We start from the raw sequence: 25,319 nt of genomic DNA, 5'->3' as shown, positions 1-25,319 counted from the left end.
CCATTCAGTGCTTTCTGGGATTTTTTGGTGCATGAGACAAATGTCCACCCTGATAATCTTTACTGATAACCCTGTGACTGGAAATTGACTTGCTACCTATGATAAAGTGAAAACGAGGCTGGGTCAGATAAAAAGGAAATAAAACAGAGTCTGTAGAGAAGAAAATGAGCACGAAGTCAATAGGTGAGAAAGAAGGGCTGTGGCACAGTGATCCAGGATTATTTGATCAATGCAGGGAAAAATGCAGGGGGAAATAGTAAGCCACCCAGTTGTTTAGTACTCTATCTACAAATCAGTCAGATAGCTGTCTGTGAAATGATTACCTTTTTCAGCATTGAGTAGGTAATGCTATAGTGAGAAAAGCAGGAGATGTGAGGGAACCAACTCAGGTCACAAGATGGCTGTATGGGTAGATGCTGTTTGGACCAGCAATCTACTCATAATAAAAATAGTGTGAAATTATGATTTTAACATTATTAGTATAAGCACTACTCTTGAATATTATGTACAGTCTGCATTCTTTTTAGAATAAACAGTACATTGAAGGGAGAGCAAAGGCGAAAGACAAAAGAGGCACGGCTTCCTTGAAAGTGCAAGCATAGGTTTAAAAATTAATGAGAAGGCAGATGCCAGAAGAGGAAGCTTGAACGGCTGGTTATTCTGAAGCAGACAGACCCCTGTGATCCTTTGAGGCCTGCCTATCACTAATAGTCGCCTCTCTGAATCTTCTTAGAGTCTCTTCACTATTATCTTTTGAAAGTGGTATTTGCATTTTTTCAAGTCCGGCTCGGGAATACGTTTTAACTCAATTTTTTTTTTTTGCTATGTCAAACTTAAAAAGACCTGCTTTGTTTTGGTTTCTCATGAGTTTTGAAATATTTTCATCATATGCCTGAAGATATGTTTTACACAGCAGGTGTTAAGGATCCAGTAAGGTCTGTTGGACAAATGATTCATAAATATGTGTTTGGAGGCTGTACAATAGTTGAATAGAACCACACAGATGGAGCCACCCTATTCTATTGAGGAAGTGGTATGTGTTTTTGTAAAAACTGTGATACACATGGTTTTTAGCCAAGGAGCCAGACTCTGAGAAAGTTTTTGGAATAATATACTTATGTTGTACTGATTTGTTCAGTGGGAGTGTGATGTAAATATACCCTTATTACATATTACAGAAAGGCCTGGAGGGTCTTAATAAAAGAAACTTGAGACATCTCAGGGGAACTGTGATAAGAATATAGATAAAATGAATGCTACTGATGGAAAAGATATTATCTGGTATTTTTAAAGTGATGGAGATTAAGAAGTAAGCTTGAATACTTGGGTGAAAGGTAAGTTTTACATCAAAGAGATGATGACTAAAGACCAGATTTCGATTCCAACACATTCCATTTTGTACAAATGTCACACTGGTGAGCAGGAGACATAACTATTTTCTGAAGGCCTGGGAGATGGGGTTATCTAGGGCCTTTCTCAATCATGTTTTAGCTAAAAACTAGTAACTGAAATGACAGGATTTTAGTACTCATACATTTCATCCTATGAAGCAGCTTTCTAATTTTGATGGTGTGTTTAAAAAGCATGAAAGACCTTGCTCCACCATTTACATGCAAACACCCTTTTACCTGTTACCACATTTCCCAGTGTGTCTCATCATCATGTAGGCATTCACAGTGATGGGAGATTACTGAAGAGACCCATAGAGGCTGATTTGAGAAGAATGCTAGGAGGAGCAGGTCAGATTTTATTCTGCACGCACAGGGGACCATCAAAAAGAGGAATGGCAGGATCACAGTTGGGTTTCGAGAAGACGATGTCAGCAGAACTAAGAAGAAGGGCTTTGAGGAGAGGGAATGAGCACAGTGACAGTGAAATTTCTTAGTGGTGTTCTTCCTGGCTGTGGTTAGCTAGCTGTGCACACAAGTTCACTGAACGACTGACAAAAGCAGGCCATGGGTGCCCCTAGGCTGTTCAGTGCATTTGCTTAGGATCTCTTTGCTCATTCTATATCTGTGCAACCCAAATTTAAATTCTTAGTTTCTGCTTCTTGCCTTTAGATTGTCTGTATCCCAATTTCAAGGGCTACGGATAATTCTTTTCCCCAGGAGACTTTGAACTTTTCCTCTCTTAGAAGGCTACCCACCATGAAGAACCACTTGCCTGTCACTTGGATTGTTCTTCAGCCTCAAATCCCCATGTGGTAGATAGAATTTGGATGATTATAATGATCCTTATATTCTGGCTGAGAGGTAATGCAGGTAACAGCAGAGAGTTAAGAACTAATGTGGATATTAGAGTCAGAGTGACAATATTTGGTGACTAATTTAGTATGAGGGGCAAGATAAGTAGAAGGCAGATTTGTGATTGTGACCGTGAAGAATCTAGAGGACTATGTGGGAGCTTTAACCAAGACTGGAAGACACGAGAGCAACAGGGTTGTTAAAAAGTGAGTTAAATATTTGACATGTTAAGTTTGAGATACCTGGGGCCTATGCTGGTTGAATTGTGAGTTGTGAATGGCAGTTCTCATGGAAGACTACATTTAGATACACAGATATGCAAGTGATTTTTAGAGACGAAAGCTGAAACAAGTGGAGTGCTGATATTTGCCATAGGAAAGAGGAGAGGAGGAAGATAGAAGACCAACAAGGGATACTCAAGTTTTATTCACCCTTACTTGGTTATCAGAGGGACAGAAATCAGCAAAGAAAACTGAAGGAGGATTCAGAGAGGCATGAGGAAAGGCAGGAGTGTGGAAAGAAGGAGAGTGGAATGTCATATGTCCTTATTCTTCTTAATAAAAAGGGTATAAAGTCTACTGTAGAGGGAGCCAACAATGAAATACATTGGCATGGCATTTTTCTGAATAACTTATTGTTTGATGGCTTTCTTTGGTTAATTGCACTTCTTGTTGGTTAACTGTGTTCTGTTCACTTGAAAGTAAAGACCAATAAAAGAATAAAGCACAGCTCCCACTGAGCACAGGTGAAGGCAAGCCTTTGAATAGTGACTATAACTCAAGCTTAAGTGTTTGTCACTACTTTTGACTTGCTTGCTGGATTCATAATTTACATGAAAATAGCTAATAGGTGTGCAGCTGTTGGGTTCCTCAGCTGGCTACTTGGTGTTTTTGGAAGCTTCATGTCAGCGAATTCTTGAAATGCTTCTTCTAGCCTCCTCACTTGTAACTTCCCACTTCAGCTGTCTATGTAATTACTTGCCTGCGACCATGTTGCTCTTTATGGTTTAAATGGTCCAAATTAGCGGATTCATATTTTGACTGGTATTGGTGGGATTTAAATTATTAGTGGTATATTTCTGTTCCGTAAGTCTTTATGTGAAAGTGATGAAATTTTTAAAGAAGTTCATATGCTCTTATCTTTTGAACATAAAGGAAATACATATGTATAGGTGTGTGTGAGAGAGAGAGGGGAGGGAAAGTGCACGCGAGCGGGGGTGGGGGGAGGGTGAGGGGAGGGTGGGAGGAGGAGTGAGAGCAGAGAACACTCCTGATGGGTTTTCAATTCAATTCTTTTGGGACTAAGACAAATTGATCAACCACCTGAGTGTTCTGATGACCTTTTAATCAGATTTTTCTTTATTTCTTCATGCTTAGTTTTATTCATTGCTTCTATTCTGGAAAAGTTAATATGGTTTCCAGAGGGTCTGGTTTAGAAAACTGATGAATATTAGACCTTATGGGAATTAGACTCAATAGTGGATAAACTTTTATCCCTTTAATATTTTTCCTTTATATATAAGAATAAGGAAACAGGGTTTGTTACTATAAATAACAAAACATGCGCATACTACCAAGAGATTACTCCCATTCTTCAAAAAAGCATCCCCAGATTTGCATGACATGTACAATTATTAGTACCAACTCTAGTTTAACAATGCTTTATGTACCAAACTATTAGATGTGGAAAAAAATTATGTACCCATAAAACTATGTATTTATTGGTCAGAGATCTTTCCATGTGTGATTAATAATCCTGCTCATTAAACATCACTAATATTTTAGAATTGAAAATAATGTAAATAATCTCAACATACATGTGACGGCAAATATATTCATGTCTTTGTAATAATGGTTCTATATAGTGTAAGACGTGGGGTAAGAGAAAAAGAATCAACAATGAAAAGAGTATTTGCTTGAGCAACTGGAAAAATGATATTTCTACCTAATGAAATGGGGAAGTATGGGGGAGGAGAGGTTGGGGTGAGAAAAATCTGGAGTTTAGTGTTGAACATTTTAATTTTGTAATAGTTATTAAATGGACATGTGAAGTTCAGCTTCATAAAAGTGTGGACAGTTATCTTATTTACTGTGGGATTTCCATTGCCTTGATGCAATTATTTCTTGAATAAATGACTGAACAGGGCTCAGAATAGAAGACCAGCTTGAGACATAAATTTTGCCACTGTCGGCATATAGGTCGTATTTAAAGTTGAGTCTGGAAGAGATCACTAAGGGTGAGACAATAACTACAGAAGAGAAGAGATGCTAAAAGTCAAATGTCTGAGTACTGGAGCATGCTGAATTCTGGAAAATGAGGAGAATCTCTGTCTCTATCTCCATCTCTATATTTATATGTACGTCTATATCTACAGTCATATCCATTTTATATCCATTTGTTGTTGTTATCCGTAGCTCTATATCTATCTGTATATCTATATCTACATCCATATCCATTTTATATCCATTTCCATTTCTAAATATATCTATACATAGATACACACATGAACATATATCTCACAATGTACATAAAAGGGAATACTCCCAATCTTTGGCTGTTTGTATTTTCAACTTAGTAATACTCCTTGAAGACTTTTCTATGTCATCATATCCTGCTCCACCTTATTCTCTTCTAGTAGCTGCATAGCGTTGAACTGTTGCAAAATTCGATAGTTCCCCACTGACTGACATTCAGTTTGTTTCTATTTAGATTATTGCCATTGCTTACAGTGTTCCAGGGCACATCCTTGTCTCTACATCAGTGCACACTTAGAGGTGTCTATCTGAAGGACATATCCCAACAGATGAGTTTCTGGATAAAAATATATGCATTTTAAAGTTTGATAGACATTGTCAAAATGCTTTACAGCAAGGTAGCCCTCTCACTAATAGTTTATGAGGTTTTTTACAAAGGTTATTCATAAGTTGAGTGATTATCGTGTCAAGTGATTCATTTGTGTAAAGTCAAAATAGTAACTGACACAGGGAATAAAGTTTTGACTGATGCTCGGAGGATGGGGAGTTCTTCCATAGTCACAAGACCCTGGAATACCTGTGTGATTATGACTTCTGGTTCCATAAATGTCCAAACCATAGAAGAGTTTTTTACTTTTGATGTGGTAACCTTTTTATTCTAAAAAATTCTACTGTGATAAATATAAGCCAAACTCCCAAGTAAGCAGTTAGAATTTAAATGCAGGATGTACTAGTGATAACTGATTAGCTATTTGGACAAAAGTAAATTCATATATTCACACTTTATCACCTAAAACAACTTCAAATGAATGGGAGTGCTAAATATTAAAGATTATATCATCAAAAGGCTGAACATCTACCACCATTATCACCACCACAGCAATAGCAGCAACAAAACCAAGCAATCTAGGAATGAATATTTAACTATAATCTTAAGAGGAAAGAACTTTCAAAACCCCCAAAAGATAGGAAAAAAACCCCAATAAATTTTAGTAAAGGTAGAAAAAACTGATTCATTTTAGTAAAAATGAATATTTTTGCCTAAAATAGCCAAATTAAAACATTCAATACTTTAGAAAAGTATATGAGAAAATGTAAAAAGGTTAATATTGGTATAAAAAATATCAAATCATATAGATTATATAAAAAATTATACTATTAAACTAAACAAACCAACATTAAGGTTTAAGAAAATGGGCCAATGCCTGAAAAACCGTGTTAAAGAGAAATAAGAACCATAAACACGTATCTGGAATAATAATGTTCAATTTCACTAGAAACCAAATAAACACAAATTAAAATGACATACTACATTTAATCTATGAATTATAAAACACTTAAGATACTGAGAAAACCATGTGGCTGGCAAGAGTGAAGTGAATTGGACATTTTAATAAATTGTTAGTATCAGTTTTAGAAAGCAATATACTACTAGTGACCACACTTATAGTTGTTATTATCTTTTGATCCACATATATTTTCTCTCTCCTGAGAAAATAACGTATATATAAAATAAAATTTAATCATTAAAATTATCAACATCAGCAGTATTTATGAAGCAAAAAATTTTTATTCTACCTAAATATTCAATGATAAGGAAATAGATACCTATGAATACACATATGATGGACTATCATGCAGAATTTAGTATTGCTTAAGGGAAAAAATAATAAGGACATGACTAGTATGTAATAAGTGAAAAAAAGACACAAAATCCAATAAACATTATGATTAGACCGTTAGGAAGAAACACTCACTGAGAGATTTAAAAAATAAAAGGAAATACACCAAAATATTTATAGTGGTTATGTTTGGTTGGTGGATCTTTACGTGGTTACTTTCTAAATACATACTTCTATATATATTTGAAATGCTCTTCAGTTGGAACATACAAATTTATGGTGAAACTGTAATTGCATGAAATGAAAAATATTTTTGTTCTGCATTGTAAAAATTCATTCTGATGTTTCTTTTTTTGACTTCAGAGAAATAAATAAATTTTAACTTCTGGATTTTGAGGCTTTTTCTTAAATTCCAAATGATACGAATCCAAGCCTTACTTGAGGAATTACATACCCGAAAGCAGCAGTCTCTGTGTCATTAATTTTGCCTCCTAAAGGATTTTTCAGAGTTTCCCAGTCTTCAAAACACTCCCCTCCATCCTATTTGAGAAAGATAAACTCTGTGTTGTACCCATATTGTGGTAAGTGCCAACTTTAGCAACAGGCAGTGACTCCCCACACCCCTCCATGAACCTGTGCAAGCACATTCATTTTGAGGTTTCCAAGAGTGTAAATCTTGCTCAGTGCTTTGAATTTGCAGAGAATCTATCACCAGGGCTTGCAGACCAAACATTTGTAAGTACTGTGCCCCAGCAAAGGGAACAGAGAAAGAAAATTGAGGCTCTGAATAAGTTGCCCATAGCAGAGTAGTTGAAAATTGATACTCAAAATTCCCACTAAGCGATTTCCACATCTTTTAAATTTTTCAAATTACCATGATACACTGAAGTCTTTAGATTTGTTCTATCTTATGACCACTGAGTTAGAATTAAAACTCAGGAACATGAATGATGGCGTGACTGACAGTAAAGTTTCCCTTTAGGGCAACTCAAAGTAGGAGTAGATGTGTATTCCAAAGACAGGGCTTTTCCTCACCCAGCTCCAAGGTCAAAGTCTTAGCATTTTTAATAGACTGTGTCACACCTGAATTGTGAGTAAAAATATAGATCAATAACTTAGTGTAAATGTGCATGTATATTATATGTATGCATATAGGACACAAATACCCATATTTGTACACATATATATTAAATGAAAGGCATGTTACACACTCCTTTTAGTAAATTTAAAAATTATATTTGAGCCTGTTAAATGTTAGAATGTAGTGGGTTATTTCCTGACCCAACATCAGCTCTCTCAGTTGTTATCTAATTAAACTAATTAGGAAACACCGTATTTGCTCATCTACAAACTACAGAGCTAGTAGTCTTTAATCTTCAAAGTAGTTTGCTATGTTAATTTATTCTTATATTCAGGTGTATATTTGTTATTTTTATACTAACCTCTTGAATGTTTTCTACATTTGTCATTGTGAAGAATAAAAAACTAATGCATTAACAAGGTAATATTTCTCACATGGGTGTTCTAACTTTTGACACTGATTCTTCAAGGTAACAGCGGAAGTCCCACAAGACGCATTTGGTTTGCCATCATCTGGAATAACTGAGCAGCTTATAAATACATTTCCCTGGAGACCTCATCAGGTTATGCATTTTTAAAAGAGACACCTATCACTACCGGCAAGTCATAGGCAGTCTCCAGCATCGCATCTCTTCCAGCTGGCCTGAGTTTTGCTGCCTCTATTTGTACATCTTCACATGAGAAACACTCTAGGAACTAAAAACTGTTCTTTCCTTCATTGTGCATGTGGAATGCGATGCAATTTACCACCTAACAGATGTCATAGCTAAGTACCCAGGATCATGTCATGATTCATTCATCTTAAGACAATCTGCTTCAGAAATGCATGGCTTTTTATAAATTGAGAGAATTTGGCTTTTGAGTAATTCTATAAAATGCTGTCTATTTATAACTTTCATTTTTTTCTTAAAACACAATTACAGGCTTCAGATTGTTCTCAGGTTAGCTGCCATTTTTTTGGTTTGACTTTGAATATCTCTGCCACTGAAAAATAATAAAAAACATCAATTTATTTTCTACCAGAATGGTTATTGAGGTAACTCTGGATATTATTCTAAAATTGAGGTTTTAATGTCTAGGCAAATCTGGAGAAACATTATTTCTCTACCCTCAGAAAGCAGACAAAAAATTCATGCCAAGTGGTATTTTACATAATATTGTCATTAAACATGGTCTATTTTCAGCAGAAGAAGCAGACGGTAATAAGTCAAATAGGGATGAAGAATTATCTGAATCTGAGGAGATACACTTGCAAATGAGTAACCGAAATTATTATTAAAAGTAGAAATATGACATCAAGATTAGTAGAGTAAAAGCTTGAAAGAAATGTTTAACTATTGGGAGTAATTATCAAAGGCTTTTTTTGTAAAACAATATGTTATGTAGTCTCCTATTTTTGGAGGCTTATTTTTTCTATGTTAGAATAAAGAATTCATAGATCCTTTGCTGCAGCTGTTTCGGTCTTGATTAACCTAAGTACTGTAACCATAAAAGGAAAAGTAGCTTAATTAAAAAAATGTTAAAGCAGAATAGAATACATTTACAATAATCTCCCTTCTCTTTTTGGCTAAATGTAAGAAAGAACATCATCCTTTCTTTTAGAGGGAGCAAATCAATATCTGTGCCTTTGCAATTACCCTCGAGGCACAATGTTACAGAGACGGGTGCACAAACAAAGGAATCATGGGTTAAAACCATATCCCTCAGCATTAAAAAAAAAAAAGAAGAGAACTATTTAAGTCTTGCTACATTTATTTCTGTTCTCCTCCTCCAATCAAATACTATCATTGTAACTTCCAACCTTAATCCCATAAAAACGTTTTTCCCAAATGTATAAGTTTTTTATTACTTCATTCTGTTTTTAATTTCCCCTCAAAGGGATCCAAACTGATTTCCTTATTACCTTGAGGTGCATATGTCTCACTGGGTTGATGTTTAGCTTGTTTATAAAATAAATTTATCCTTTTAATATTTACACAGCTCTTGAGAACTATGAGGTAAAGCCACAGCAGGAAAGTTTCCTAGTTGGGAATTCTGTGTTTTCCTCTCCTGTGAATATAGAAATTGATTTCCGATGTACATTTGTAGGAGCCCTGTGGGAGATAGTTTTCTGATGATTGTGCTATCAGCATCTGTAATGATAGGCTATAATGGAAGAGAATACATAGTTTAAACCAGAACAGGTGGATATTTAAAATTTTGATTGTATGTTGGTAAAAGTTTCCTTTTTGATAAGTTTAAGAACACATCTAAAATTTTTCAACAGTCATAACAGGAAAAGCAAGAGTATTAGGCAGAGAGTTTTACAGTATTAATCATAAAGATCTATGATTCTAATATTATTGCCTTACCTTCCTCAGCAATTATCTCAATTTCTTTACCATATAACCAACCTAGTTTCATGGTGTTTGCTTTGCATCATGGCTGAGACAGATGACAATCTTGACATTAGTTATTTTTCAGTGGGAATTTCCCAAGAAAAACTGAATTATTTGTTATGTTCAGTTCTGCCTTGTGTTTGATTTAATATTGAAGGATTTTTTTTTACTATTCCATGTGAAATTAATAAAATATTTTTTAGTAATGCCCAATAATACTGTATACAGAATAAAACCAAGCATCACCCACTGCTTAGCTCCCCACAGTCCATATTAAAGGCTAAACAAAACATACCACACAAAATTAAGGGAAGGAATGGGCCCAAACTGGATTGAACGATAGGAGAGTATTTTATTTCTTTGGCTTAAGTATATCATGGGAATATAAAGCTATCCATACACCTAATATAAAGTTAAAATTATATGTTGCTTTGCAGATCCTTCAGGAATTGATAGAAGAGTCAATTTGGTTAAAACACTTTCTAATTCTTTTCCTTTTGGCTAAATTCAGATCTATAAACTGTGTATGCTTAAAAGAGCAATTGCTTTATTGTTTTTAGAAACATAAGAAGAGAACCTCAATTTTTTTTACATTGTGGGACTAGTTTATAGATTCTGTTTCTTCTACACAGGTGCCTGCTATCCAGTTGGCCTCTTCAGAAGAAGGAGCTTTTTGGTATGGGAAAAAGTACCTAAGACGACACAACTGCAAGTTGTCTTGAGTTGCCCTTGAATTGACTGAAAAAGTAAGAGACCTGATTTCAGGAATCTAGAGTATGAGAAGCTATCTTCTAAGGGACATATCTTGTTCAAAATTGATGACAAAGAATCGTTGCACTTGAGGTACTTGCTGATGGAGGAGAATCTATAACCCCTGCCAAGTTATACCTAGGAAAAGACTTAGCAAGGGAGAAACAATACATATGACATTTATTCAGTCCACCCTTTCTGACAGATCAGGCAGTTTTCTAAGTCCCAAATTCACATTCCTTCAGAGGACAGACAAATAATGTAAATGAGTGAAACATGGCAGGTGAGGCATGAGTGTTTGGAATTAACATTTGAGTTTCTAACAAAAAGAGAAAGAAAACGTACATGACATTTTCTCTGATGAAATGCACGTGCCAGACGCATACATACACACAACTATCTGGTTCTACTGATTGCTCCCAATATGTGGCAAGTCCCAGCTTTTCCACTTACTACCTGTTTGACAGAGCAAGTTCCTTAAATTTTCTGTACGTCAGTTTCCTCATCTGAAAATGGGAATTATAACAGTAACTACCTCATGGAATTACTTTGAAGAATAAATGATTGGATACATTTATAGTGCTTCAAACAGTACCTGGTACATACCAAGGGTTTTATACGCATTGTTATACATGTTTGTTCTGTGCCTCTATCTCAATTTTTCTCTGTTTTTACACATACACAGTATATACACACACATACTCACAAACATACTCATTAATATAAATATTATTAAAAATGGATTTGGAGGATAAGAGAGAAGCTCCAAAGACTGGACAATTCATATTTGTCCTTCAAGAACCACTCTCTGCACTGCTTCCTCCTTTTCTGTCTTCTCTGTGCCCCAGGAGGCTGACCTCCATGAATGGCACAAACTGGCTCCCATGCCCTCAGGCTTCTAGGCAGACTCGCCTAAGGGGAGCCACCCACTGGCGACTGGACAGGGTCAGGGAAATGATGTCAGGGTATTTATTTCTCTGCTTCCTCCCTGTTGGAATACTGCTGATTGGCTGTGTTCCTCTGCAAAAGGAGCTGTAGCTACTTTCATGGTTCATGGCTCTCTCATTTTCCCCTTTAGGCCTAGGAGGTGACCACTCCTACTCTTGCAACCCCGGCATGTTTAATCATACCTCACTGTGCATGTTTACGCTTGTCAATAACCTTCCTCAACAAGCCTGTTGATTGTACCATCTCTTCCTTGCCTGGATCCTGACAGATACAAACTCTTATTTAAAATGGCTTAATATCTTCTCTCTTCTTTTCCTAAATCCTGCTAAAATGATAGAAGACAAAAAACTGATAATGAATCCACAGAAAGCCTGGATACCCAACGGGAGTGGTAGCAACAGAAAATACAATGAGTAAATTGACATTGAGAGTGAAAAATCACCTGAACTAAGGACCATGCCTGGCCACATAGGAGACCTTCAAAACAACTGGTTCTTCCCCTGCCTCCTGGCCAAACAAAAGCCTAGAATAATCTATACTAGAGAAAGCAGAAACTAGTTGAAGTAGTGGCTAATGGGATGGCCTGAAGTTACTAACAGGGCAACACGTTTGAAACAGTCCTATCCTTGGGAGGGGTTCCCCAAGAACAAGCTGTGAGAATAGTTCCCTGAAGAGAGCGTTTTAACCTAAGAGACATCAGAATGCCTTTTGCAGGCCAAAGAAACAGGATCATTTCCAAGGTTACAAGTGGAATAAAGAGACATCTGCCTGGAATGGCTCTGATGACATTGTGCCTACAGGCTAAACTGTAGAATAGACAGCCTTTGAAAAATAACAAGTCAACATAAAAATTATAGCATTCTTGTTCCTAGTTATCAGGAAACCTAAACTCACATTGTTATTACACAGTCAAAAAGAGAATAAATGTTAAAAATACACTATTCAGATAAATATAAAATGATCTGGAAATTTAGTTCATGTGAAACTATAAAACTGAATTTGTTTCTATCCGAGCATTTATATGAACATCCATGTATATGTGAAAACAAAATACTGGAAAAAATGACTTTCTAGATTCACTGAAACTTTATAACACTGTCAGAGTCAAGAATGGTTTTCTTAATATAAATGCATAGTGCTCAAAGAGAGGGTAATAAAGAAGGGTGTGTGTGTGTGCACGCACACACATTCTCCTCTAGGCAAGTCTGCACTGCTGAAAAGCAAAGAAATGGTGTCCACATGGTATGTTCCTTCCCTTCATTATTAGCAACCTACTTTGTATTATACTTTCCTCTGGAAAGAATGTACACAATATAAATGTTCAGTTTTATAGCTGCTTACATTCTAAGCAGATGAAGTGAGGAAAAGTAACATTTTCCCTTTCATTTTCTTACATAGTAAATATGAGATATTTAATGCTAGTAAAAGTGAATCTCTTTCCAATAGTAACAACAGCAACTTATAACTACCAACAACACAACAAAAACACACTCCAGAACATTTTGTCATTTTAAAATAACTTAGATCCTGTTTATTTTTGTGGTTTGACTATCAATTCATTATAAATAGCTGAAAAACTCCTGAACATCTAAACATTTTTTAAACATGGTTTGAAGCGGCAGAATTTATTATTATGAAATACATTTAAAACTAACTAAATCATGGTTTCCTAACTTCTTCTCCAGCTAAAGCAAAACAAATCAAAGCAAAACAAAAACAAACAATGGACATAAAAGGAAAAGAAAGAAGAATCAAGAGAAATAAATTAAGAGAAATAAATTTATAATGCTTTAGTGTCTGAATCATGTGGTCCATATCAATCACACAAATGCACTTTAGACAATGTAGGGCTATATATACATTCATGAGAAGTTTCTACAAAAGTATAGTTCGGTGGATGTTTACTTCATTGGATAACAGAAGCTTAGCTCTCATCTGAACCCCTACAAGTGACTCTCAGGGCACCAATAATAATATTCCCAAGACTTTTTCTAGACATGAAGATGAGCATATTATTTTTTATCCCTGATGGACATAATTCCACTATATCCTCAAGGGGGTTCTGGTAACAGGTTTCCTGAATCTGGAATATCTAACTCATTAGGAACTCTTAAAGATGGCTTTCTTGGCAGAGGCTCTGAATAAAGTTCATATTTATTAAGTCCCAAATATCCACTGATGCTTTTAAGCCCAGAATAAAGAATTAGAATTTTAACATCCTAGATCACGAGGTTAAGTAACTTTCTGGGTTAAATGGACAAAAAATTTCAAAATAATGTGAACATTTGATTTTATTTAACTTAATCTCCATTAAGAAACATTTTTTATTTTTTGAAAAGAAAATAATTTTTTCTGTGGTAAAGTATACATAACAATACAGCTCAGTGGCATTAGGTACATTCACTTTGTTGTGCAACCATCACTACAATCCCTCTCCAGAACTTTTTCATCTTCCGAAACTGAAACTCCATACCCATTAAACAATTCCCCATTGCTCAATTTTCCCAGCCCCTGGTAACCACCATTCTACTGTCTGTTTCTAAGAATTTGACTACTCTAGGTATCTCATATAAGTGGAATCATATTTGTCCTTTTGTGTCTAGCTTATTTCACTTAAAATAATATCTTCAAGGTTCATTCATATAGTAGCATATGTCAGAATTTCATTGTTTTTTAAGGCTGAATAATATTCCATGGCATGCACATACCACATTTTTAAAAATCCATTCCTATATCAATAGACATAGAGTTAGTTCCATCTCTGAGCTATTGCGAATAATGCTACTATGAACACTGGTGCAAATATCTATTTGAGTCCCTGCTTTCATTAGTTTTGTGTATATACCTAAAAGTGGAATTGCTGGATCAATTGCTGGTAACTGTTTAATTTTCTGAAGAACTGTCACACTGGTTTCCACAGAGGCTGCACCATTTCACATATCCTCCAACAATGCACAAGGATTTCAATTTCTCAACATCTTGCCAATGTTGGTTATTTTGGTTTTTTGATAACAGCCATCTTAATGGGTTTGTGAAGTGAGCTCTCATTGTGGTTTTGATTTGTATTTCTCTAACGATTGGATATGTTGAACATCCAAAAAGAAAATAATTTTAAAGTTTGTTTTTTAGTTCCAGTCAACACTAGAACCAGAGAGTTGAAATTTCTTTCTTAAATCCTTTGGGTCAATCTAATATCATTATATATTTTTAAAAGGAAAACTTAAAAATCACTGCATATTAAATTAAAATTTTAATTAAATTCATTTTACAAATAAACACACATCACAACTATTCCTTTGAGTGAAACAATGGAAAAATATTTTCTACACCCTGTAAATTGCTAAATTTACTATATCATTTTGAGATTATGTGAGTAGCAGATTCTCATTAGGTAAAAACGTATTCTAAAATAAGAAAATGTTTATATCAAAAGAAACAAACAAGCTATCAAACAAACTAAAGCAACAGTTGGACTGAATATCAAGAAATGCCGAAGAAAGAGAGTGTAAATATTTAAATTTAAATTTAAAAAAATCTTCTTTAAGGGACAAAAGCAATTTAAAGAGGCTATGAGTTTGTGCTCTCATTTTAGAGATCTTTATTAATCTTGTAGATAAATAATGGGGAACATGGTTGGAAAGAACATGAAGAAGGATGGTTAAGGCCAAGAATATGGTCTTTTTGGAAAACAGATGGCTTGTAAAAATCAAGTTTATGAACGAAGGTTTGTGGAAATTTTGCTGGTTGGATTTAAGAAGGGTTTTCCCCCACTCTGAGTATTTCCATTTGATCAGAGAAAGCTTTGTGGTGATATTTCTGAAGCTAGTGACTCTGATGCTGCCAGCCAAAGAGTTTCAATGGTTTTCTCTGAAAAGTAGTTTCATACTTCCTTTTCCAAGACAGTAAATTACCCAAACAAAAGTAACATGTGTAGTTTGCTGGAGGCCATATAAAGAAAGAGAGAAATGTGTTTGTGCAGCAACAAAAGACTGTGGCTTTATTGGCAGCACCATCAAAGCTAGTCCATTTGCTTGCCAAGGCAGTGTGACTCCACTGCAAGATATGTCGAGTCTGTAAGAAAAATAATTTTCCTGGAGCACCCACTTGCGGGACTGTAACTCTTTCTTCAAGTCCCCTGATAGAGAAGGAAGATTTTCTATGATAGTGCATAGCTACTTTTGTCTTTTGGTTTTCATCCTTTCATAAATTACAATGATTTTATAATTTTGATTCTCATCAGTCAGCAATTTTTCTATCAAACCACTGAAAAGATTTACTCTGGAATCCCTCTCCTAACTGTCTGATTAACAATGTAAACTTCTGATCTTAATGAGTTGGAATCATTTAAGATGTGATTCCTAGATTTATTTTGAACTGTTTCAATCTACTGAATGGAAGTGTTCTTATTTTGGGAATCAATAGGGAATATTCCAAGTTAGAGAAATTTCACTTCTGTCTTATGAAATATATACTAAATATATGAATATGGGGCAATACAAATCCACAAAATCTAATTTACTTTTAATCCAAAGATTTTTGCTTTATTTCTTAAGCTCTCTTTTAAAGACAGTGAGGGATTTAAACTGAAACCCTTTTGCTTATGAAGATAAACCTTTACCACTGCACATCACTGAACATCTTGTTATCTGGCTGAGCCTGTGGCCAGCTGGAATTATACAAACAAGCAAAAAGAAAATATTACAGAACCCTGATTCACATTATAAAGGTCTTGATTTTGAAGTTTAATATAGTGGTTTAGATACTGTAAGTAATTCTGTGCTGTAATTTGTTCAATGTAATTCAGTATCTTCTAACTTTTTTTTAAACATTATTCACTTTAGTGTAGGAATGATCATGGTTAAGTGGAATTCAAAAAACAAATACACTCTTAGATTTAGGAATTAACAGTAGGTTTCAGTTTGTATATGATTTTATTTAACATATTTATATAGGAATATTTTAAGAAATGCTAGAATAATTTTTATGATTTTGATGTGTTTATATTTGCTGTCAGGTAATAACATACCATATTTGCTAGCATTTACTGGCTTAAATTGCTGCATCTGATTTATAAAATCTGGATAGAATACAAAACATTATGTTTGCCATGATGTTTGGTGCTACTGAATTCTGTCACTGGGAGATGACATCATAAAACAATTATGGAAATCACTCTTAAAAGCATAAAGACAGAACTAGAATTCTTGGGCCAGAAAGGACATCAGGTGCTTAGTTAGTCCTTTTCCCTTATCTAGGCCACTGGCTTCCTGGGCCAGGAGGGGAACACGAGGCATTTGAAGTGCAAGAAAAATGTTAGCCCTATTCATAGTTATTTTATTTCATCCTTAAAAAAAACCCACATTCATATTACTTTAAAAATATATCAATACATAATATGGTATTAATATCTGTAATCAGCTTATAAAAATATACATATCTTGCAAAAGCACTATATAAAAATGTTTGGAGACCAGTTCCTTAGGCAATACTGAAATCAAATAATCCTGGCAAAAGACTGAGGAGAGTGTATTGAAGATGTGTTTAATAGCCCCTGTACCATATTTCAATGCTTACATGAAGCAGGTACTTAATAAACAGAATTGAATAGTTTTCCAAGGCTTAAATTATGCTTTTTGATTATCTACTTGAAAAAGGAGTTGGACAATTGTTAAGTACTTTCTTCATATTCTCAATTATTTGTGTTTCAAAAACTAGTTCAGTTTTCTGAGAATGTAGATAAGCTTATCTTTAAGAGGAAGCAACTGAGGGAGAGAGAGAGAATGTGTATGTGTTTAGGAAAAAAATATTCACCAGATTAGAAAATATTTTTTTTCTGGAATTTTTTTGTTGCTATATCTCGTATCTGAGATTTTCACATTTAAACATAGAGAAGCAACAAACATTTTAAAGTTTATGTAAATATTGTGAAAATTAAAGATATATCTATGATTCTAGATCATCTAATTACATACAAACAATGCACCCAAGTTTATTTTCTACTGAAGTTGCTTTGATAATAAGCAAAATCTGTTGGTTCTTGTCATCAAAATTCAGTTTAACAGATTACTGCTGTTTTATTTTAAGTGCTCTGGTTCAGTAATTCACCTTGCTTTTCTCACCATCTAGGAATTATTCCCAATACAGTTATTGGCACAACATATTGGTTTTTACCTTATACAGAAGACTGGTTACTTAATACTGTAACAATGAGAGAGTAAAAACAGCAGCAACATATTAACAATGTGTCAGATACTTTAATTGAGTACTACATTTAATCCTTACAAGAACCCTATAAGGTGGTTTTATTATTAATCTTGTTTTATATATAAGGAAACTGAAATTCAGAGGGTTAAGTAATTTTCTCACATTGCTGGTAATGTGAAAATCAGATGTGAACCCCATCTTTCATGGCTCCAAAGTCTATCAGAGAGAAGCCCTTTCCTATGGCTACCATGCAGGCCTTGGCATTAGCCGTAGTATACATAACACTGGTGATAAGGTTGAGCATGTAAGATCACTGTTCATGAAAAAACAGTTTGAGTCACACATTCAAGGCGATGATTTAGTGTATCATCTATTTAAAAAGCCAGAGTTTGTGGTTTAAACCAGTCCAATGCTCTAGGTTGAAGTAAAATTAATTCAAGTAACATTCTCTACTACTACTACTGCTACTACTTTTCCTCCTCCTCCTCCTTCCCTCTTCCCTCTTCCTCCCCTCCTCTCCCTGCCCTCCTCCTCCACTTCATTATTATTATTACTATTATTATTGATTGATTGCAATAACATTTACAGCTTTCTTTCTCCTTTCCCCAACTTCAAATGTGATTTCCTAGTGCTGCAGATAAAATTCTGGAAAGCTGAAGTTTAAACTTTTCAAAAGAAAAAACTTTTCAAAAATAGATTTTAAGGAATCAGTCTTTGAGAGCAAAAACAACTTACTAGTTAACTAACTTAATTTCTTGGACATCCACTATAAGTACTAAAATAACTGCTTTGGGTTCATGGATAAATTATACTTTCTTCTCCTTCAAAGACAGATATGCTCATAATTAATTACAATAACATATCAAAATTCTATAACAATCGAGGCATTCACCAGATGCCATGGGGGTACTGAGAAATGAAGAATTCCAGAGGAAATGAGAGAGGAAGGCAGATGAACTTGTCTTAAAAGAATTTTACAAAGTAGACCAGACAAGGAGGAAAGATACTGATTACAACATTTTTTTACTAATTTAGTTCTAATATTATATGATAGAATGATTAGAGAATAACCTTCTATCTTAACGAATAAAGAGGATTTTGGGAATTGCTATTTGAATATGTTTCACCTCTATTTGTTGCTTAACTTCAATCAATGTCTCCCAAGGCAAGTGGTTTCTGGGATAGTGGACAGCTGAGTACGAGTCAGACAAAGGAGACTTAGTAGGAAGAAGCAGTCAATGACTTTCTCTCTCATGGGTCAGGCAATAACCCGGAGACTAGGACCAGAAAACCTCAAGTCAAGAGTTGGTATACAGTAGATTATGTGAAGAGCTTGGCCTTCAGAGTTTAGAAGACACAAAGGTTAGTGTTAACAGACCCGCAGGAGTTGGCCTGGTCTTGCTGGTTGACAAGAATCTGAGGAATTGCTTAGTAGTTAGGCTGTTTTTACCCTATTCCTGAGGCAAAGAATATGTGAGAAAACTGGAAAGCAGGAAAATTTCCGTCTCATTGCCTTGAGGGAAGGGCAACCTGACTGCTGCTACAATCCCTGCCCATGGTGGCAGAGAAGGTTTTACCTTCCTTCTCTTTCTCTTTTGGGACTGTTATGACTTAGAATACTGCAACAGCCAGACCTGAGCCACAGTGAGCTGGAGAAGTCTGCCCAGAAATCAAAGAGAAGATAGGCAAAAGTGGTACCCAATAGAAAAGACTTGTATAACAAAAAGTAAGAATATGTATGAAGATATAGATACATTGCAGAAAGGACTTTTTGGAAATAACAGCTTTCATTTTCAAACCAAAATCAAAGTTAATAGATGAAATGAAGTCAGGTTTATTCACTGCTGAGACCTTAATTAGTCACCTAGAAGATGAATGGAAGTAATAGCTTAAAGCACAGAGCAGAAATATAAAGAGATTAAAATCATAAGGAAACTAGACAATACATTTGGAGGATGTATATTAAATATTTAACATATTAATACTAAGAATTCCAGAAGGAATCAAGCACTAGATGGAGAAACAATAATAAACAACATAAAATATCTCTTAAGGCCAAGGAAGGACAGGAGATTGAACACTGATGCACACACTGAGTTCCAGACAGATTTAATGAGGAAAAAGCATATATTTAGGCATATTCTAATAAAGTTTCAAAACCCCAATAATAAAAAAAAAATTTCTAAGTTGCCTGAAATAAAGAACATGTTATTTGAAGAAAAAAAGAAAAAAGAACTAAACAAAACATAATTCTGGTAGGTACCACTAGAAACTAGAAAGACAGCTAATATATAATGTCTATGAAATACTGAGAGATAAGAATTGTAACCCTAAATTTCTTATACCTAACCAAAACAGCACTTACTTTTCAGAGTTAAAAACAGATATTTGTATTATGCAAGAATGAAAGCGTACTCTAGGTTTTATCTTGTTGGCGTTTGAGAAAAGTGTTTCTATGAAGAAACAGAGTATCTTGGCAGGAAAAATAATTCACATATCCTTTTCTAATAATAGTACAGAAATATGCATCTTAACATACATACCACGAAAAACTGTCTCAAAGTATTGAAAGGTAGACTTCCCTAATTAACTAGAAGAATAAGAGAATCAAGTTTAATTTAATCAAGAAAAGAACACATAACATAAACATACACATAAAATAAAATGGAAGGAATAAAATAAAGTGTACTTTTTTCATCAAATGTGAATAGGCTAAATGCTCTTACTAAAAATGGTGACTCTAATACTAGGTTAAAAAAGCAAGGCCCTAAAAAACACTAAAATACTAAAGAAATATAGAAATTAAAGAGAAGGGTTAAAAAATCATGCAAATATACACAAAAGAATAGAGAATTGATAATATTAACAGATAAGGTGGAATTTGATGAGCTAAAATTTAAACAGACTAAGAATGGATATAATGTCATGAAATGCCTCTTTCAAAACTGATTAGAGGGGCTTCCCTGGTGGCGCAGTGGTTAAGAATCTGCCTGCCAATGCAGGGGACGTGGGTTTGAGCCCTGGTCTGGGAAGATCTCACATGTCACAGAGCAACTAAACCCGTGCACCACAACTACTGAGCCTGCGCACCTAGAGCCCATGCTCTGCAACAAGAGAAGCCATTGTAATGAGAAGCTCACGCACTGCAATGAAGAGTAGCCCCCGCTCGCTGCAACTAGAGAAAGCCTGTGCACAGCAATGAAGACCCAACACAGTGAAAAATAAAATTAATTAATTAAAACTGAATACAGTAGAAAAAATATGGAAGTATATAGAGAATTTGAATAGTACGATCAATATACTCATTTTAATAGTAACTCACATTGTTCAAAAGAAAATATAGATCTTTATTTGTCCATGAAACATTTCAAATACTGATCATATACTTGGCCATTAAGAAAACCTCAACAAGTAGAAACACATGAGATCACATCTACTGAAGATCACATCCTTTAATAAAATAAAGCAATAAATGGAAAAAACTCAATTGGAGATTAAAAAAAAATACTCCTAGATTATTCTTATATCAAAGAGGAAACAAAAATTGACATTACTAATTCTAGAAAGCAGGGAATATAAGCCTCACATTATTGTCTCACAACAATTAAATGAGAAGAAAATATATCCTCTTTATCACATTCTACATTAAAAATGACAACAATATCAACAATAATGAAATAACAAATGCTTATCTTAAGGAATTGAAAAAATGGAAAAATGAGCCAAAAGGAAACAGAAAGAGAAAAATGATGAATCTGAAATTGCTAAAGTAGAAAAACATACTGGTAGCGATAAAATTCATCAAAAAGCTGGCCTTATGAAATGATAAATTAGGAATCAATCAAATTTTTTCAATTATAAAACTGATGAAAGAAAAAAGAGACAGGAAAATTATACAAAATTTGTTGTGGGAGTGAAGTAGAATGATAGGAAAAATGAAAAGAATTGTAGAAAAAAACTGCAATTCTTTGGACAAAATTTTGAGGGAACAAATAATTTTTTATAAAAATATAGATTATAATCAAAGCAACTCAAAAGGAATACTAAGACCACTTTCTACAGAAGGGCTTAAATAGGTGATCACAGAGCAACCACTGAAAAACTTAACAAGACCAGAAGGATTCATAGATGAATTATATCTAGCTTTTTACCAGTTTAACCTGCCAGGCTATTTAACTGATGCATGCATGGAAAAAATGAAAAACTTTCTTACTAATTTTTTAGAGCTGGTATAAATTTAATCCCAAACCTGATAAAGATTATATAGAACAAACAGTCTAATCCCACTTAAATATAATCATGAAAATAGTCCAAATTAAATACTGGTAAAGAGAATCCAAAAATATGGAAAAACAATAATGCACTTAAATGAGACATGATTTATTCTGGGAATACAGGGTGATTATATATCAGGAATCTAGCAGCATAATCCACTACACAAACAAATTGAGAAACAACATAGTCACAGAAGTAGATGAAAATAATTTGCTTAAACTTGGCAGCCAGTTTTTGAAAACCGTTAGGTTAAATGGTAACAAAAGAAACCTACTTAAAGGTAATAAAGGGAGCTTCCTTAGTGACACAGTGGTTAAGAATCTGCCTGCCAATGCAGGAGACATAGGTTCAAGACCCAGTCTGGGAAGATCCCACATGCTGCAGAGCAACTAAGCCCGTGCACCACAACTACTGAGTCTGCGCTCTAGAGCCCGCAAGCCACAACTGCTGAGCCCACGCACCACAACTACTGAGCCCGCACGCCACAACTACGGAAGCCCGCATGCCTACAGCCCGTGCTCCCAACAAGAGAAGTCACCACAATGAAAAGCCTGCGCAGCACAATGAAGAGTAGCCCCCACTCGCATCAATCAGAGAAAAGCCCGCGTGCAGCAACGAAGCTCCAATGCAGCCAAAAATAAAATAAATAAATTTATAAAGGTAATAAAGATCATGAAAGCTGGACCAAGATGGCAGAGTAGGAGGATGTGGAGCTCACCTCATCCAACAAACATACCAAAAATACATCTACGTATGTAACAATTCTCACGGAAAAATAACTGGAAACTGGCTGAAGAACTCCTATGCAACCAAAGCTGCAAGAAAGATCTCCATGTAACCAGGTAGGATGAAGAAAAAAAGGCATCAGGTCATGATCTCTGCCCCTGGGAGGGAACTGTAAGGAGGGGAAGGTCCGCATGGGTGGTCTCTCACCCTGGGGAGTGAGCAGGTTGAGACGCAACTGAGTACCTCAGTCCTGGGGTCCTGCATGGAGGAGATGGGCCCCCTTGCCTGCTGGAAAATGCTCTGAGACAGATAGAAGGGCTGGAGAAGCCTAGACTCTACTCCCAAGGAGGGCGCCCATGCTGGCTTGCTGACACTCAGGGTGGAGAGAGCCTTGCACTGGCGACTGCCTCCTCCCTGCACTTTCCAATCTGAAAGGGTGAACACCCCAGCCCCACTAACTCCACACCGAAGCCTGGTGTAAGTTCTGGGCAGACTTGATCCAACTGTGCAGAGACAGACTGGGGTACACGGGGAAAGCTGCAGAGGCCATTGTTAGAACATGCAAGGGGCAGTAGGTGTAGCTGCAGAATAAACTGTCAGTGTGCATGAGGGGTGGTGTCACAAGAGTGCATAGCGGCTAAGTGCTCCATCTCAGGCAAACAAGCCCTGGAAGACGACTCAATCTAGCTACACAGAAACAGCCCGCAGGGCCCAGGGTATAGTCCAGGTGGGGTGGTGATGGCCCATGTCAGTGCACTTAGGAGTAAGAAGTGGTTCATCTTCCAGCAATGTATCCTGGCTCCACCCACTCCACACCACAGCTTAGCAGTAGATCTAGGACAAACAGGTCCTAGAAGAAGTCTGCCACAGAGGCAACCCCGATCTCAGGTGGCAGCTCATCAACCTCAATTCTTGCAGCCACAACATTGACTCTCAGCCATGGCTTGCTCCACAGCATAGCCTTACACTAGATCTGAGACAACTGCAACAGAGAAAGGGGTGCAATCTTGGGCTGCGTCTAAGCAGAACTGGCAGATGCCTACACAGGCAGCCCATAGGTCCTCTGTGATCACATGGGACTAGCTTACTTCAGCAATCACCTCTTTTCAGTCAGGGCATGCACTCAAAACAAGAGGAGCCTGACTAAACCCAACTCTCAGGGCTTCTATGTCAAAAACTGGGAAGCAGACTCCACCTTGACAGGGCAGTGACAGAGCAGAGAGGAAATGCCGCCTCATGTCCATCACAGGCTCTAGATATGACACCACCAACCATATCCCCTATCAAGGGGAAAATGGTCAGCACACTCTGGGGAAAGATGTGCCCAGCATCCATACCAAAACCAGCCCTCACACCAAAAACACTGGACACATACTGTCTACATAAAAACACCCCTTCAAGACCAGAGTAGATAACTGTATCTCCTAAATTCATAGAGGCTGAGAAAGTTAGGTAAAATGAAAAGTCAGAGGAACTACTCACAGTTAAAAGAACAAGAGAAATCCCCTAAAAGAGCAAATAATGAAACAAACCTCACTAGTCTACTAGACCCCTCAAGTTCAAAAATAAGGTAATAAAAATGCTAACTTAATTAAGAAAAATTATTGATAGAAATGCAGATCACTGTAACAAGGAACCAGAAACCATAAAGATGAACCAATCAAAAATAGACAAATTGCTGGGCTTCCCTGGTGGCGCAGTGGTTGAGAGTCTGTCTGCTGATGCAGGGGACATGGGTTCGTGCCCCGGTCCGGGAGGATCCCGCATGCCACGGAGCGGCTGGACCCGTGGCCCATGGCGGCTGAGCCTGCGCGTCCAGAGCCTGTGCTCCACGGCAGGAGAGGCCACAGTGGTGAGAGGCCCGTGTACCACAACAACAAAAAAAAAAGACAAATTGCTGAGATAAAAACCAATCTAGAAGCAATAAATAGCAGACTAAATAACACAGAAGAAGGAATAAGTGATCTGGAAGATAGAATAATGGAAATCACCCAATCAGGACAGCAGAAAGACAAATAAAAAAAAAAAGGAGAAAAGAAAGCAACATATGAGATATATAGGATAATATAAAGTGTGCCAGCTTATGCATATTAGGAATTCCAGAAGGAGAAGAGACAAGGGGAGCAAAAATGTGTTTGAAGAAATTATGGCTGAAAACTTCCCAAACCTAAAGAAGGAAACTGATATCCAGGTATAAGAAGTACACAGGGTCGCAAACAAACAGACCTACTCCAAGACATACCACAATTAAAATGGCAAAAGTTAAAAATAAAGTCTAAAGGCAGCAGGAGAAGAACAAACAGTCAGTTACAAGGGAGCCCCCATAAGGCTATCAGCTGATTTCTCTGAAGAAACTTTGCAGGCCAGAACAGAGTGCCATGATATAGTCAAAGTCCTGAAAGGGAAAAACCTGTAACCTAGGATACTCTACCCAGTAAGATTATCATTCAGAATAGATGGAGAGAGAAAGACTTTCTCAGATAAGCAAAAACTAAAATAATTCAGCAATACTAAACTCACCCTAAAAGAGATAATGAAAGACCTTCTCTAAATAGAGAAGCAAGAATCTACAGGAAAGGGAAAAATCACAATAGGAAAGGCAAATATATAAAAGCATTG

Source organism: Delphinapterus leucas, chromosome 3 (genome assembly GCF_059928025.1).
Source record: "Delphinapterus leucas isolate spDelLeu-1000000601 "Yukka" chromosome 3, BTC_Dleu_Yukka2, whole genome shotgun sequence".
In the NCBI taxonomy this organism is placed as follows: domain Eukaryota; kingdom Metazoa; phylum Chordata; class Mammalia; order Artiodactyla; family Monodontidae; genus Delphinapterus; species Delphinapterus leucas.
Note: the sequence above shows the minus strand (reverse complement) of the source record.